Source organism: Rattus norvegicus, chromosome 9 (assembly GCF_021556685.1).
Source record: "Rattus norvegicus strain SHRSP/BbbUtx chromosome 9, alternate assembly SHRSP_T2T, whole genome shotgun sequence".
In the NCBI taxonomy this organism is placed as follows: domain Eukaryota; kingdom Metazoa; phylum Chordata; class Mammalia; order Rodentia; family Muridae; genus Rattus; species Rattus norvegicus.
In genome coordinates, this window is record NC_141542.1 from 111086492 (window position 1) to 111103392 (window position 16901).

Consider the following 16901-nt stretch of genomic DNA (forward strand, 5'->3'; position numbering starts at 1 on the left):
GCCATCTGATTCCAGCTAGTTAGTGATGAGGGAATGATGGTATTCATTCTTTCTTCTTTTTTTTTTATTAACTTGAGTATTTCTTATATACATTTCGAGTGTTATTCCCTTTCCCGGTTTCTGGGCAAACATCCCCCTCCCCCCTCCCCTTCTTTATGGGTGTTCCCCTCCCCACCCTCCCCCATTGTCCCCCTCCCCCCAACAGTCTAGTTCACTGGGGGTTCAGTCTTGGCAGGACCAAGGGCTTCCCCTTCCACTGGTGTTCTTACTAGGAAATTCATTGCTACCTATGAGGTCAGAGTCCAGGGTCAGTCCATGTATATTCTTTAGGTAGTGGCTTAGTCCCTGGAAGCTCTGGTTGCTTGGCATTGTTGTACATATGGGGTCTCGAGCCCCTTCAAGCTTTCTTTTTGTAATTATAAGGTACACACGCACACACACACAGCCTGTTCTGTTTATGAGTACTTGTATGTATATTTTCATAGCTGTCTATTTGCCAGATAACAAATTGGTATGCTCTTCCCCAAGGAAGACTATTTCTTCCACTCTTGGATTTCCATAGCTGTCCATGGCTCTTTGTGGAGGATTGAGGCTTTGGGGCTTTACCCAATCTACTGTAGTATGTTTCATATTGTTATTTTTGTTCAACTCAAGTTAGGCAGTCATATTGGTGGGCCTTTATGGGATGTACCTTCTAAAGTTACCAGGAGACATTATCTCACAGCAAACACCCCAATTCTCTCTGGGTCGCTCTTCCAATACTTTTACTCCATCTTGAAGAATTATCTTCAAGCCTTAGGTGCAAGATCTGTTTTGTAGATGTACCCACTGGGACTAGGCTTCACAGCTCGGCATTTTGATTGGTTGTGATTTTTGTAATGATCTCCATCTGTTGAAATGAGAAGTTGCCCTGATGAGGGATGAGGACCACACTAATCCCTGGGTATAGGAACAAATACTTAGAATGTAACGAGGGATGACACGGGTTCATAAAGTGACAGTCATGGGTTCCCCTACATGATCTACAACGTCACTATTTCTGAATAGCTGGCTAGGGTTCCAGTACCAAGAACAGTTATCTTCTTGTTGTGTGGGCCTTATGTTCAATGAGAGTGCAATTTGTTCCCACTAAGGAATGCATGCAGTCCATACTCATAGGGATAATGTACCATGCTCTTTGTTGTGATGATTCATAGTGAAAGACCCCCTCCCAGAAAGGGAATTGTACAAGCCCAAGGCCCTCAACTATAGAAGTAAAAAGTAAGTTTTTAGATATGTGGGACAAGCTGACCCATCATTTAGACGAAACAGACCATAAAAGAAAACAAAATGCAGAAACCAGACTAAATTATGGGCACTACTCCATGGGCCACCTGACAGGAAAAAGAAAAAGTCCCTGACCCCCCGGAAGCCCTGACCACCATGTACTTTTTGCTAACTCACTGTTATGATTATAGCCAAAATAGGTAACATACACGTATGCCTCATTTACTCCACCAATCACATCCCTGTAACCATAGATCTGCTTCTGTAAGCCTGCTTCTGCTCCCCAAAATACTATAAAAAGCCCACCCTGGCTCTGCTAGGGCGCCAGTCTTCCGAATTGACTGGGACGTCCACAGATACCTGTGTATCCTGATCAATAAAAATCCTCTTGCTGATTGCAGCCTGTGGACTCGGTCTGGTCATTGGGCTTGAGGATCTCCCTCCTGAGGGAAGATTCTCTCTGAGAGTCTTACATATGGGGGCTCGTCCGGGATCGGAGATCCTCTGCCTAGAGACCACCGACCACCCTCCGGGAGGTAAGCTGGCCAGTGTTAGTCTTGTCCTGTCTTGTCTTGCTTTGTGACTTGTTCTGTAAATGCTTAGTTACTTGGCTTGGGTCTAGACCGTTTGTATTTGGGCGGGCCAGAGAAGGAGCTGACGAGCTCGGACTTCTCCCCCGCAGCCCTGGAAGACGTTCCAAGGGTGTTTAGAGCCCGGTTTTTTGGGGGCTCAGCCTGTATCGGAAGGATACGTGGTTTTGGGTTGGAGGAGAGAGGAGAGAGCCGGATCCACTGAAGGATCCGGACCCTCGGTGCCTCTGTCTGAATTTTTGGTTTCAGTTTGTCACCGAAGCCGCGCGGTGCGTCTGTCTGTCTGACTGTTGGAATTGTTTGTCTTCTTTGTGTCCTAATTTTCGTTGAACACCTGTGGAAATTGGTTATAGGATTCTTTGTCTTGGTCTTGTTTGTCTGGGTTGTTTTCTGTGGTATTGTCGAGTGTCTTTTTGGCTTTTGTTTCGTTTTTGGACTTTGGACAGACGACTGTGTTTAAAATCTTGGAATGACACTGTGTTTGAAATCATGAAACTGTTTGCTTTGTTTGTCAAGGAGTTTTACTTGATCCTCTTGGTGCTTAACTTGGAAATAATTTGCTTGAGAAAAATTGTTTTCTGCTAGGGAGTTTTATCTTTCTCTCTTAGCCTCCTCCCCAAGGAGAGATGCCCCTCCCTTTGCTCCCCTTGTCCAGTCTAGCTGCTGTTAACAGTTGTGTATGAAGAACTCCAGGTTAGTGAGTGACCCTGTCTGAAGCAGGTATTAACAAGAGCCTGAAAGCTTTACCTTAGATCCTGAAGAAAAATTCTCCCTGTTGCTTAAACATTCACAGCTTCTAAGGAAGGGACAGCACAGAGTAGGACAATATAGGGGCTGAGGGTGACAAGCATGCAGGCCTGCTAGCAAGCTGCAGGCTGCGCGTGGGCAGTGGCGCAGCTCAGGCCAAGTCAGCGTAAGAGGAGTTTCAAGGTGATGAGGCCGGCCGGGGTTGACGCTTTGACAACAATAAGATAATATAGAGTTAGTGGTTGTTTTTATGAGACTTTTGGCCCTGAGAAAAAAAATAATAATTCCAGTTGCTGCTTTCAGTGGCCAGACCTTCAACACTTGCTCACAGAAGGAGAGTGTTCATTAAGAGAAGTTCTTTAAGAGAGCCTGCCTTATCTGCTGGCCCTATTCCAAAAGAGGAGTTGATCTCCAACATTAAGTAACCTTCCCTGTTAGTCATCATTGACATGGAGAGTGCCTTTGATCCTATCCCCACAGCAGCCAGTTCCTACCCCTGTGGTCAAAATGCCCCAGGTTTGGGGGCAGAGAAGCCCCTAAAATAGTTTCAAAAAGAATCTGCAACAAACTGTGAAGAACTTTGTTTTGCCAGTCAAAATTTAGAATTCGGGCTTTGGCTGTGGCCAAGGTCAGGATTAATGTTTTCTTTTCCATGGGCCTTTAGCCCACTGAGACAGTTTGGTAAAGGGCTGCTACTGAGGTCCTGAAAGTCCCAGGTGAACTGGTTACAATTCTTTTGTCAGCCACTTGGCATCTAGCACCCAGGTCCTAACCATCTCTCCATCCTTTTGTTATTAGTTCTTAAGTCCAGAGAGATAGTCGGTAACAGATCAGCTCCCTCTCTGCTTGCCGTTCTGTTTCACAGACACAAAGCTTGTGCTTATTTTTACAACAGCCTTTTTGTCCCAAAAAGTCCTCCTGGTTTAGCTGTGTGACTAAATGCTATTTGTCCTCTTCAGTGGACCTCTATTCTCTAGATTCTCTTCTTGTTTTCTCACCATCCCACTTGAGATGCTTGTTAGTAACTATTATAGGTCTTCTTTACCACCGAGGAAAGACGAAATCCTACTAGAGGCCAGAAAATAAATGTTCCAGACATGGATGGAAGGCCCTCACTCCTGACTGTTGACTTGAATACCCCTGAAGGTAGGGAGTGCTCAGGGTCTGCCGCCAGACTCCAAGGGTGGGTCTCCGAGGGGCTGGAAAATGCCCCACCAATCTGGCTAAGATAAGAAAAAGATATAAAGAGAGAAAGTTACAAAAATTTAAAGGGTTAAGCTAAGTTGCTGAGAGTTAGTGTAAGTTGCAGAGAAAGTAAAGTTGAAGTGTAGTTACATAAGTGGACAGCATCTAATAGCTGTAGAGGAAGATGCAGAAGATATGAGAGAGAGACTGAGGAAGAGAAAGAGGAAAGAAGGTAAAAAGAGCAGGAAGCTAAGGAAGAAAAGAGACAAAAGGAAAAAGAAGCTAGAGAGCTAAAGAGGGATAAAAGACAGGAGAGGAATATATACTGGCCACAGTAGTTAGGGAACCTAGGAAGACAGTACCTGGCAACAGAAGAGAATTCCTAGCTAAAGATCAGTGTGCCTATCGCAAGGAAAAAGGACACTGGGTCAGGGACTGCCCCAGGAAGAACAAGAAGGGCCTCTCCAGCAACCCGGAAGGCAAGCCTCTTGGTCCTAGAGTGCTGGCTATGCGCTAAGATAGAAGGGAAGCCTGCCCAGTTGTTTTGTGAATACGGGGGCCCAACACTCTGTGCTCCTATGCCTAAATGGGCTAGTGTCCAGCAAAAGACCTTGAGTACAGGGGACTACCGACAACAAATGATACTCATGGACTACCCGAAGAACAGTGGACCTTGGCGTGGTCCGGGTATCCCACTTGTTCCTTGTGATCCCAGACTGCCCCTACGAGTCTAAACCCTGCAACCCTGCTCCCGGACCCCGACCTAGACACCCCCCTTCATGACTGTCAACAGGAGCTCACTAAAGCACAGGAGTGGCATAAAGATCGGACTGATCAGCCAACAGAGGGGGTAGATGCCATCTGGTTCATAGATGAGAACAGCTTCTTACAGAAGAAAAAAGATGGGCTGGGACAACAGTGGTAGATAGAAACAGAGTCATTTGGGTTCAGGCCCTACCAGAAGACACCACTACTCAGGGGGTAGAGCTCGCTCCCCTCACCAAAGCCCTTGAGCTGGGAAAGAGACTTAACATTTATGTGGACAACAGGTATGCCTTTGCTACAGCCCATCAGCAGAGGGGCCTGCTGACATCTGAGGGCAAAAAAAGAGATTCTGGCTCTGTTAAGGGCCCTACATGACCCAGCCAGGCCGAGGAAGAGACTCTGGTACACCTCAACGAGAAAGAAGATCCTGCTACAATTTTTACAGGCAGAGGCCATGGTAAAACAAATACATCAATGGACTCACTTAGGGGTAAGCAAACTCATCCAGACGTTTTCAAAAACTAAATATTATGTTACAGGTCTCAAGTATCTCGTGGAACAGATAGTACAGTGATGTATACCATGCCAAAAGGTAACTGTTTTCAGGAAAGTTGACTGTGGTAGGAGGCTCCGTGGGGAACGGCCTGGATACTACTGAGAAGTGGACTTCACAGAGATAAAACCAGGAAAATATGGTTATAAATGTCTCCTAGTGTTTATAGATATCTTTTCAGGAATAGGTAGAAGCTTTCCCCACCAAGCAAGAGACGGCCTCAATAGTCATCAAGAAGATACTGGAAGAAATCTTCCCCCGATTTAGAATGCCCAAGGTAATCTGGTCAGACAACAGCCCTACTTTCATTGCCAAGGTAAGCCAGGGTGTGGCCAAGTATTTAGAGGTCAATTGAAAATTACGTTATATTTACAGACCTCAAAGTTCAGGACAGGTAGAATAAATAAATAAAATTTTAAAAGAGACCCTGACCAAATTAACCATGGAGACTGGCGTAGACTGGGTGACACTCCTTCCCTCTTGTTCTCTTCAGAGCAAGAAATACCCCTTCCAGATTCAGCCTTACCCCTTTGAGATCTTATATGGGGCCTCAGCTCCCCTGACTGTATTAGATGATGTTACTGAACCAACATGTCATAGTAATAATGATTTATATGCCAGGCTAAAAGACCTACAGGTGATACAGAAAGAAATCTGCTCACAGCTGACAGCAGCCTATGCCCCGGGGACCCCTGAGACATGTCATCAGTTCCAGGTTAGAGACTACAGCTACACTGAGCCCAGACACTCGAGCCTCGCTGGAAAGGACCATACCTGGTGCTGCTGACCACCCTGACAGCCATCAAGTCTCAGCCCTCACCAGCAGCGTACTAGCTGTTGGGGCTGAGAGCTGGGACCTAGAGGGACACTCAGATCTTCAAAAAGCTCCCTAGACTTAAGTGATTGGGAGGTTGCTATAATGCTCACTTGAAGAGTGTGTTTTAGAAACAAGAATTTCATATTTGCCTGTTTGCCCTGGGTTCCCTCGGAATAGGTGTAAGGATAGGCTTGATTTTTCTTGCAAATGATGTAACATTACATATGTTAGTACTCCTAACACTTCTTGGGACTGTGCCTCAGGGATCACAACCTATATAAGTTTAGAAGTTCTAAAAGACCTTGGTGTATAGGTTCAGATAGTGTCCAGATTAGAATCCTGATGCTAAAGACTTAATAAGACACAAAAGAGAGTTGAGAATTATTTAAGGCTATCCAGGTGCTACAAGGGCAGCACAAGGACATCTGCTGTTGCCTTACAATGCAAGGCTTATAGAGAATTCAGAACTGCCATTGACTCAGATATAAAAAGAGTAAAAAAGACTTTTTAGCTGACCTCCAAGAATACCTAACCTCCCTCTCAGAGGTAGTCCTTCAAAATAGGAAAAGATTAGACCTGATATTCCTTAAAGAAAGAGTCTGTGTGCTACACTAAAAGAAGAATGTTGTTTCTATGCAGATCAGACAGGAATAATAAGAGATACAGACTTTCAGTCATTCAAACTTTTGTGCTGAGACAACAGTATCAGATGGTGAAACAACAAAAAACAGAGGTACCTTAACCAAGTTGAGTGGAAGATTCCACTCAAGGACAAAAAGAAAATGGGGGAATGAAAGACCCCCTCCCAGAAAGGGAATTGTACAAGCCCAAGGCCCTCAACTATAGAAGTAAAAAGTAAGTTTTTAGATATGTGGGACAAGCTGACCCATCATTTAGACGAAACAGACCATAAAAGAAAACAAAATGCAGAAACCAGACTAAATTATGGGCACTACTCCATGGGCCACCTGACAGGAAAAAGAAAAAGTCCCTGACCCCCCGGAAGCCCTGACCACCATGTACTTTTTGCTAACTCACTGTTATGATTATAGCCAAAATAGGTAACATACACGTATGCCTCATTTACTCCACCAATCACATCCCTGTAACCATGCATCTGCTTCTGTAAGCCTGCTTCTGCTCCCCAAAATACTATAAAAAGCCCACCCTGGCTCTGCTAGGTGCGCCAGTCTTCCGAATTGACTGGGACGCCCACAGATACCTGTGTATCCTGATCAATAAAAATCCTCTTGCTGATTGCAGCCTGTGGACTCGGACTGGTCATTGGGCTTGAGGATCTCCCTCCTGAGGGAAGATTCTCTCTGAGAGTCTTACAATAGGCTTCATGCCTCGGTAGGGCTGTTGGTCAATTCCCCTTTTTGGAACTGTGCACGGTGCCTTCTGATAGGATGAAAGATACTGCTCAGGGATGAAGAATTCATGACTCTTGTTTGCTGTTTATCAGTGACCTCTTGTTCCTGTGCCTGAAGTCCACGGTGCCTTTAGCAGTAGAACCTTACGGTCCACGTCGTATGAGATGGTAAGTAAAGGCAATAGTAATAGTTGTATGCTTTAGTAGTCTTGACAGTTTTGACAGAATAACTTTAAGATGACTTCTGTGTGTTTTGAATCTTGTTAGGTGGTTTGTCTCCTGGAGAGGGTGCTGTTTGGCTGGATGAGAAGATTTCATTTAAACTCTCTATGTATATTTATACGAAGGGTCTAGTGTATTAGAGGATAATTTTAAGGTAGATCATTAGTAGTGGGATTCTTTGAGATGTTTTCCAACATCTTTACTGTCATTTTAGCTCCTTTTCTTCGGAACTGATCTTGATCTTCCCCCATTTCCCTAAAGACCCCAACTTTCCTCATTGCCCAATCAGATCATTTGCACCCCGCTTTCCCCACTCTGTCTCTTTCCCTGCAAACCCTATTCCTGCAAGGGTCTCTCTTAGCCTTCCTGCTTTCTGTTATTACACAAGAATTCGTACTCACATCTGAAGATTTTGAGGCAGGAACCTCCAGTGGGAGAGAGAGCAGGGTACACTGGAGTTTCTGGTCTCTGTTAAAGTGATCAATATTATCTATCCTAGTTCTATCTATTTACCTAAAAATTCATGATAGCATTTTTCCTTATATTTGAATAGTTCTCTAAATCATATGTGTATGTTATACATTCATTGGTGGTGGAACATTTAGGTTATACAATCTATCTATTGTGAATATAGCATCAATGAACATGACTGGGCAAAAAACATTGGAGTAGGATTCCCAGACCTTTGAGTATCCATACATGTATCTATATATCTATATCTATATATCTATATCTATATATCTATATCTATATCTATCTATCTATATTTATATGTTGTATGACCCTGTATACACACACACACACACACACACACACACACACACAGACACACTTCACACTTTTGTTTCTTGGCCATCACGCAGACCTTTACTCTCCTTAAATTTGTTCTCCTTAATTTCATTGAGATATGTGTGTGTGTGTGTGTGTGTGTGTGTGTGTGTGTGTGTGTGTGTGCGCACGTGTATTTTCTTTAAACTCCTTAATTTCTTTTATGAGCAGGTGAATGGAAAGGGTTTTAGACAGACTGACCTGACTTGACCTAAAAGGATAGATAGTATTTGTGTGGATGGAGAGGTTGAATGTGGGAGGGATTTATTATTGATTTGATCAGGCAGGATGAGTTCTTGGGGAAGTCTAGAAGTTCATTTCAGGAGAGGAAAGGGTGAACAAACTAGGCAAAGTGCCCGTGCTAGATCTAGTGAGTTGAGCAGGGTTGTAGACAGCAGGGTTAGGGCACACTCACCAGACTAAGCCTTGGAGAATCAGTGCAGAACTTGGCCACATGGGGACATTTGAATAGGCCATCAGAGGAGCCCATGGATGCGACCTTTTAACAATTCAATTCTAGTTTATATCTAGAGATATTTTTTGCTATACTTATAAAGAGCAATGAAACATATCATCTTCCCTGCCAAATAACACTTATGAATTTTATTTCTCATTTATCTTCAACAGAAACCAAAATCTAGATTCTCTTGAAACATGCACTTTAATAGCAGGGTTAGTTTTATTAGACAATGATGCCAGTGATCTACAAAAGGAACTACAATGACTAGAAAGAAAGACCACTCTTGGTCTGCACCCTGAGCTCTCTGTGCCACAGATCTCTGTACCCAGATCCTGCCAGGAGAGAACTGGTCTCTCAGGAGTGCTGACATACCTGCGAACAAAGGTGAGACAATGATTACTTCTGCTCAGAGGGACCCAGCTGAAGCCATAAAGAAACAGGAACTGGGGAGCAGTTTGGAACAGGACCCTTTCAGTTTGCATCTGTACCCAGAGATGACCCAGAGCCACAGCTCACCAAATCCTGCTGGGAAAGAGCAGGTTTCCCAGGAGAGCTGACACACAGGCTTAGAGAAGAGTCAGTCCACTATCAGACAGCAAGCCAAGCTAACACCAGAGATAAGCAGAGGGCAAAAGGCAAGTGCAAGAGCCTAAGAAACAGAAACCAAGGACACTTGTAATCATCAGTACCCAGTTCTCCCACCAGAGCAAGTCCTGGATACTCCAACACACCAGAAAAGCAAGAATCAGATTTAAAATCACATCTCATGATGATGATAGAGGACTTTAAGAAGGATGTAAATAGCTCCTTTATAGAAATACAGGAGAACACAGGTAAACAAGTAGAAGCCTTTAAAGAGGAAACACAAACATTCCTTAAAGAATTACAGGAAAACATAACCAAACAGGAGAAGGAACTGAACAAAACCATCCAGAATCTAAAAGTTGAAATAGAAACTATAAGGAAACCATGAAGGAAGACAACCCTGGAGATAGAAAACCTAGGAAAGAGATCAGGAGTCAAAGATGCAAGCATCACCAACAGAATACAAGAGATTGAAGAGAGAATCTTAGGGGCAGAAGATATCACAGAAAACATTGACAAAACAGTCAAAGAAAATGCAAAATAGAGAAAGCTCCTAAAATATCCAGGAAATCAGAAAACAATGAGAAGTTCAAACCTATGGATAACAGGTATAGAAGCAAATGAAGATTCCCAAATTACAGGGCCAGTAAATATCTTCAACAAAATTATAGAAGAAAACTTCCTTCACCTAAGATGCCCATAAACATAAAAGAAGCCTACAGAACTCCAAATAGATTGGACCAGAAAAGAAATTCCCACTCTCTCATAATAGTCAAAATACCAAATGCACAAAACAAAGCATATTAAAAACAGTAAGGGGAAAAGGTCAAGTAACATATAAAGGCAGACCTATAGAATTACACCAAACTTCTCAACAGAGACTACAGAAGCTGGATGATCTTGGGCAGATGTCATCCAGACCCGAAGAGAACACAAATGCCAGCCCAAACTACTATATCCAGCCAAACTCACAATTAGTGTAGATGAAGAAACCAAGATATTCAATAACAAAACCAAATTTACACACTATCTTTCCACAAATTCAGCCCTACAAAGGATAATAGAAAATTCCAACACAAGGAAGGAAACTACATCCTACAACAATCAAGAAAGCAACAAACCCAAAAAAGATATCCACACTAACATAATTCCAACTCTAAGAACAAAAGTAATAGGAAATAGCAATCATGGGTCCCTAATATCTCTCGACATCAATGGACTCGATTCCCCAAACTGGATATATAAACAGAACCCAGCATTTGCTGCATACAGGAAACACCTCAGTGAAAAAGACACTTCATCAGAGTAAAAGGCTGGGAAAACTTTTCCAAGCAAATGGTCCCAAGAAACAAGCTGGAGTAGGCATTCTAATATGGGATAAAATAGACTTTTAACCAAAAGTTATTAAAAAAGATAAAGAAGGACACTTCATACTCATCAAAGGAAAAATCCACCAAGATGAACTCTCAATTCTGAATAATTATGCTCCAAATGCAAGGGCACCTACATTCATAAAAGAAACCTTAGTAAAGCTCAAAGCACACATTGCACCTCACACAATAGTGGGAGACTTCACCACCCCACTCTCACCAATGGACAGATCATGGAAACAGAAACTAAACAGAGACACAGAGAAACTAACAGAAGTCATGAACCAAATGGATTAAACAGATACTTAGAGAACATTTCATCCTAAAACGAAAGAATAAGCCTTCTTCTCAACACCTCATTGTACCTTCTCCAAAACTGACCATATAATCTGACAAAAAACAGACCTCAGCAGATACAAGAAGTCAGATCAGATCACCTATCAGATCACCAAGGACTAAGGCTGGTCTTCAATAACAACAAAAATTTCAGAAACCTCACATACACATGGAAGTTGGACAATGCTCTACTCAATGATAACTTGGCCAAGGAAGAAATAAAGAAATTAAAGCCTTTTTTGAATTTAATGAAGGAACACCATACCCACACTTATGGGACACAATGAAAGCAGTGCTAAGAGGAAAACTCATAGCTCTGAGTGCCTCCAAAAAGAAACTGGAAAGAGCATATGCTAGCAGCTTGACAATACACTAGAATGCTCTAGAATAAAAAGAAGCAAGTGCACCCAAGAGGAGTAGATGGGCTGAAATCAACCAGGTAGAAACAAAAATACTGTACAAAAATTCAACAAAACCAGGAGATGGTTCTTTGAGAAAATCAACAAGATAAATAAACCCTTAGCCAGACTAACCAGAGGTCACAGAGGATGTATCCAAATTAACAAACTCAGAAATGAAAAGAGAGACATAACAACAGAATCTGAGGAAATTAAAAAAAAAGTCATCAGATCCTACTATAAATGCCTATATTCAACAAAACTGGAAAATCTGGAGGGAATGGACAAATTTCTGGACAGATACCAGGTACCAATTTCTAGGCTTACCATGTAGGTTGAAGGTACTTACAGATTTATAGATCATTAGAAAAGTGTTCTATATGTCATTTTTTTCCTGAGACAGGTGGACAGTTTCTTAAAAACTAAGAAGAGGCAAGGGGTATGTTAGTGTTACTCTGGGATACATTTCTTCCGCTGTGTACTTCCTCAGCAAAAAGTGTGGTAGCCTAATTAATAGAATAGCATGAAATCTTACCGACTCAGCAGAATGTCAGGTCATGGTCAAAACATTATGCATATTTACAAGGATGTGCTTTTCAGTTTAAATAAGCATTGAATAACAGCCTCCGTGTCTAGCTTCAGTCCTCACAAACAGGACATTCGAGCACCATTAACTCCCCTTCTTGTTACTTTAAATCATTTATTTAGGGAATTTTGTTTCTATTCTGCGTGATCCAAACTCTATTAAATTCGATACCCTGATTTCTTCCCGGGTACACAATAAATATCTCGCTGAAGTTAAAGCTAACACCGCAGCTTCATAAACTGGGTTTTCTCAGGACACTGGGTCAATAGTCAAGGAAGAAGAATTCTCATTCCGGCAGAAGTAACTGACGCTGATGTTAACAAGAAGGTGGTTTATGTGCACAATACATAGAAGGGAGAGAAAGTCTGAAGTGCAGAAGATTCATTGAGTATCTCCTAGTGATTCATTTCTGGAATAAATATTAATCCACAACAGTGCCTGTCAGTGTCTGGGAAATAAAATCCCGGTAAATGCTCAGACTCTTGAAAAACTGTGAGGTCTAACGTGAGTGAGGAAATAAGGATTTGCACAGCAACAGACGAGGTAATTTACAGGGAATGGGATCTTGAGTTTTAACGGACCATCTTTAGCCTTCTGTACTTTGGCAGGCTTGTACCAAATTATAAAACTGGTCTTGGATTAAATTTGGTAGAGAGAACAATCCTAATTAAAAAAATAGACCTTGCATTTATCATCCATGTTCCCAAATACAGCTTCCTTCCCCCTGAAAGATCTGAGATTCAGAAACTGTCCTAACAAACACTAAAAAATGATGGCATATCTTAAGATATACATTTGTGTACCCACAAGTAGGATGTTTAGGGATTTATTTTAAAAAAAAGCCAGGAGAGGTCAGGGTCTGATGAACAATTTATCTATTGTTTTATTTCTCGAATCAGGATCTTCTCACAAAGCCCCTCAATTATTCAGTAAGACTGTACAGAGTCAGTCGATTTATAACACGTCCTTGTATGAACTTTATCTCCCATCCTGTCCTACTTTGCCTGGTTCCTCCCTTCACATTGCAAGGAATATTTGCCAATTAAGCCATCTCCTATCAAAACCCTTTATCCTATGTATTAACTGAAACCTAAAAAATATAATTTGAAAATGGTGGATTTTCAGGTCTTGGTTTTCAGGTCATGGGTCTTAGACAATACTTTAAAGATCAGACTAAAGTGACCAGAAAAATTCATTACATTTTTGTTACTTAGAACCCAGATATTTTCTTTTATGTTGCACTGCTTCAAGTTGCTAACCTAAAATATGTACTAAAATAGTCAAATTGAAACCTCTATAAAGGATAATTTCACAAATATTAATTCATTTTGATGGTAACTCCTTATTTTAAGTTGGACTTTGATTTTTTCATTATTTTTAACTATTTTTATTATTTATTTTATTTATTTACAGTATAAATATTGCTCTCAGTCCCCCCTCTCAGAGTTCTTCACCCAAGTTCCACTCCCCTTTGCCTCTGAGAGGAAGCCCCACCACCTTCTCTCCACCCCTGGCATCCTCCTTTCCTGGGGCCTCAAGTCTCCACAGGTTGGACTGCATCCTCTCCCACTGAGACCAGACAAGGCAGTCCTCTGCTACATATGTACCAGGGAACTCAGATCAGCCTTTGTACGCTCAAAATGATCTTTGGTTGGTAGCTTAGCCTTGGGGAGCTCACAGGTGTCTGAATTAGTTGAAGCTGTTGGCCATTCTAAGGGGTTGCCATCCCCTTCAGCTCCTTCAGTCCTTCCCCTAACTCTTCCACAGGGTCTCTGACCTCAGTCCAATGATTAGCTGTACGTATCTGCATCTGTTTCAGTCAGCTGCTGGTAGAGCCTCTCAGAAGATAGTCAAGCTAGGCTCCTGTCTGCAAGCACAACATACTATCAGTAATAGTGTCAGGGTTTGGGGCTCTCCCATGGGATGGATACCAGATTGAGCCATTCTCTAGACGGCTTTTGATTCGGTCTCTGCTCCATTGTTGTCCCAACATTACTTTTAGACAGGAATGATTATAGATAAAAAATTTTGAAGGTGGAGTGGTGAGCCCATTCCTCTACTGGGGGCCTTCTCTATCAACTAGAGGTTCTCTTCAGGTTTCCCCTCCCCACTGTTGGGTATTTCAGCTAAAGTCACTGCCATTGATTCCTGGGAGCTTCTCACATCCTAGGTCTCTGGGACTTTTTTAGAGGTTCCCCTCACCCTCACCTCCAAGAAACTGCATATTTCTATTCATTCTCCTGGCCCCCTGGGATTCTCTCCTGGCTCCTCACCCCCAATTCCTGTTCTGGCCTCCTTTTCCCTCCCTGTGCCTCTCCCACCCAGATCCCTCCCTTTCTCTAACTTTTATTTTACTTAAAGATAAAATTCAAAAAATGAATCAAGGAAAGTAATGTGAAGATGTAATCTATAATTTTTATAAAGAAGGATTTGAAAGAATTCTAATTCTCTAGGCTAATAGCTATTTCTTTTTATAATTCTACCATTTATAATAATGCAAGAACAATAAAGGGAATAACTATCCCTTGTCTTCTGTGATTTTGTTTTCTTTCTGTCTTTAGGATCTTGAATGGGCACCTCAAACTTCAGAGAACATGTCCTGTTCTATTAATCTTAGCTCACTTCTGAAGGTTCTTTGTTTCATGTCCTGTCAAGCCAACTAAAGATGATCAGCAGTCTATGTTCCTTGTTATTATAACAACTAAAACACAGCTACACACATAAAACTATTACTTACATTTTTATTGTCGTAATCAACAGTTAATGAATGCTTGTGAAATTGACTTAGCAGGAAAGCAGTCACTAGTCAGAAGATATACCTCATGCTTAACAAACTATCTTTCTGATTTATTATCATATGCATGCTGAATAAATAGAACCATTTTATAGATGAAGTGTTTTTAAATTTTTATATCAAATCAAGATTTGCATACATATACATTGAAAACAAGTTGATAAGCTGAGAAGAAATATATGTAAACATAATCTGTAGAATGAATTTATGCCAAGAAAAATACATAGCTCTTTTATATTCTAGGAAAAACAAAAATTAGAGTTATGGATGCAGACAATTGTTAAGACTATCACTGAAAAACGCCAACTTGAACTATACTGCTAACGTAGATATTTTTCTTTCTGTTCTCTCTTTCTAGGATTTATAGTTTCAAAAATGTATCTAAATGAGTTCTTAAAGTTAGCAGAAAGGTTTATTCAAACAATACAGGAACAAAAGACCTCAATCTACCGGGGCACTCTTTATTCATATTCCCACATACCTGTGCCTGACAAAATCTGGTAAATGAACTTACATCAACTCTGTTACTGCTCTGGAAGAGAGAGGCAAGCCATCTATTTGGACAGAAGGACCTATGGCCAAGCATGAAGCTTTAACTAACATAGAAGCCAGAGCTGAGAAGCTCTGATGGTAGTGACCTTTCTTAGAAAACATCTGCTCCCAGCTGAGTGTGTTTACATCTTGGCAACAGCGGCAGATGTGCTTAGATCCAACCCATCTGTGTGGTGTTGGGAGCCTGGGGCAGAGAAGGCAGCGCTGGACAGAAGGTGGGGAGTGAAAGAGCTGCACAGCAGTAAGTTGTAGAGAATGCAAATGAGCGCCTAACCTTCCTGCAATACTGGATGCTTGGTGCACGTGAGGAAGCATGAGGAGTCCTTGAGCACCGTTGCTTAATGCTGGGATTCCTCATACACAGCATTAAGTCGAAGTCAGTTTTTTTCTTTTATTGAAAATAGCTTTTCTCCCCCTCATACAATAAATCCCATTTGTCATTTCCTCCACTTCTACTCCCCCTAGATCCTCCCCTAAACACTCTTCTCCAGATGCATACCTTTTCTCGTTCTCATTAGGAAAGAACAGGCTTCTAAGAGATAACGACTAAATAGGGCAGTCTAAAATATAATACAATGAAAAAGCTACCACGTCAATCGTTGGGCATCGCCACCAAAGTGGAGGAGAGGAGCTCAAGGAGAGTCAGAGAGCAACTTGTTCTCACAGTCAGAAGTAAAAGTACTAAGTGGATAGCTATGAAACATATGCCAAGAACCTGGTGCGGTCAGTCCTGTTTGGGCTTAGAGTCCGTGCTTCAGTCTCGGTGAGTTATATGCACTGTGCTTAGCTGATTCAGAGGGCTGTGTTCTCCATCACCTCTGGATCGTAGACTCGTTCTGTCTCCTCTTCCATGGGATTCCCTAAGTTCTGGGTGGAGGGAATTGGCGAAGACCTCCTACTTAGTCTATCTCTCAGAAAATGTCTCGTTGTGGGTCTCTACATCTGTCCTCATCTGTTGCCGACAGAGGCCCCTCTGATGATGACTGCATAAGACACTGATACAGAAGTATATCATTAGGAATAATATTATTGTTAGACTTTGATTTTTTTTTTAGACCAGTAAAGTTTAATTTCACCCTAAGTTTCTGGGCTATTTAGTCTCTGGTTCTTGGTTACACAAGCAGTGTCAGGCTGGGGTTCCTTCTCATGGAGCGTGCCTTAAGTCAAATTAGACATTAGTTGGATTCTCCCACAAATTATGTGTCACCATTGAACTAATCTATTTTGCAGGCAAGACAGTTTGTACGTCAAAAATGTAGTAGTTTGGTTGGTACCCATATTACAAGATTAGGGTTGATTTTTGGGGACAAGGGGGATTGTTTGTTTGTTCCCAGCTTCTGGGTCTAGCTTGTGAATAGTTAGAACAGAGAAGGAAACTCTAGGCTTATCCCAATTCACATATTCCCACAGCTTGTATTTGGCTCTTATCACTTCACCTGAGGAAATAAAAGCAACATTTACAGGAGACTCTATCT

The 16901-nt window shown here is 41.9% G+C and overlaps 1 long non-coding RNA gene across 2 annotated transcripts; it reads left to right on the forward strand.

The window, feature by feature from the left end:
- The first annotated feature begins 1711 nt into the window (after positions 1-1711).
- Positions 1712-11309, forward strand: LOC148003863 (uncharacterized). 2 transcript variants are annotated; one of them, XR_015629264.1, is made up of 3 exons: positions 1712-1802; positions 7389-7463; positions 8973-11309. It is a non-coding gene; the product is annotated as an uncharacterized LOC148003863 (long non-coding RNA). The 2 variants fall into 2 exon arrangements; XR_015629265.1 differs by lacking the exons at positions 7389-7463; positions 8973-11309 and adding an exon at positions 5728-7185.
- Positions 11310-16901: the final 5592 nt, after the last annotated feature.